Below are 1,119 nucleotides of genomic sequence, written 5' to 3'. Positions count from 1 at the left end.
AGCAGTTGTGTCAATGAAGAAGACCAGATTCTTCTGTTTTTTTTTTTTTTTTCTTTCCCTTTTTAAAGTCTTTTAATGGCACTTATTACAGATGGTACAAATGATTCTATAAACTAGCGTAACGTAATGTAATAATCGCATAAAAGAAACGAGAAAGAGTATATATATATATATACATATATATATATATATATAATAGTGTGTAACTGTATATATATATACGAAAACGACCGCTCTTAATCGTTTCACAAAAGGGCAAAAGTGAAAAAAAAACAAGAGAAAGAACAAAATGGAAGACAAATAAAAGGAAAAAGAAAAAAAAGAGAGAGAACGAAAAAGTAAAATAAATCTAAAAAACAAAGAGAACGGAAAAAGAAAGTATATATATATACATATATATATATATAGACAATAAAAAGAAAACGGGTGAGAAGATAAGAGAGAAAACCAGAAAAAACGTGGGTAGTAGTTAAACGTGACAAAAGAGAGAGAGAAGTCGACTAGATTAAAACACAGTTAATTAATCGATGATTATAACGTCGTCGTCGTCGTCGTCGTCGTCATAGCATCGCAATCACCATCATCATCATCATCATCATCATCATCATCATCATCACTATCATCGTAGTCGGTGCCGATGGACGACGAAGGGATCACATAAGGGGCTCAGGGGAAAAGGGATCAGGGATCAGATCAATCGAAAGAGGGATTACAAAAAGAGAAAAAAAAAACTGACTAAAACTTAACGAAACCAAGAAAAAAAAAGAGAGAGAGAAAGAGACAGAGAGAAACGAAACAAGGAGGATTGAAATCGGAGAAATGCTGAATGGCGCATAAAAAGAAAAATAAAAAGAAGTAAATGAAAATTTATAAATAATAAGGGAGAGAAAGGAAGAAAAAAAAAAAAAAAATAAAGTCCTAAAAGGGAACACGATAATTTTACACAGTCGTGATGCTGTAATGCACATGTACGCAGACGCATGCTCTCCGTCCTTGGGTTTCTTAGTAGGCTGCCTTTAAGTGTGTTCGTGTGTCTTCCAATTCATTCTTTCTGATACGATTTATCGTATCGAGAGGAGGAGCAATTGCTGTCGAATCATTGGGCTTGGTCGATGGTTG

At 33.8% G+C, this 1,119-nt stretch overlaps 1 protein-coding gene across 1 annotated transcript in view; it reads right to left on the bottom strand.

The window, feature by feature from the left end:
- The window catches only part of LOC102676853 (muscle LIM protein Mlp84B-like), a 19,304-nt gene that overhangs the window by 13,767 nt on the left and 4,418 nt on the right, over nt 1-1,119 (bottom strand). The gene's annotated exons all lie outside the window — the stretch shown is intronic.

The sequence above is a fragment of the Apis dorsata genome, unplaced genomic scaffold (assembly GCF_000469605.1).
Source record: "Apis dorsata unplaced genomic scaffold, Apis dorsata 1.3 scaffold_73, whole genome shotgun sequence".
Classification (NCBI taxonomy): Eukaryota; Metazoa; Arthropoda; class Insecta; order Hymenoptera; family Apidae; genus Apis; species Apis dorsata.
Note: the sequence above shows the minus strand (reverse complement) of the source record. Positions and strands in the feature narration are given on the sequence as shown.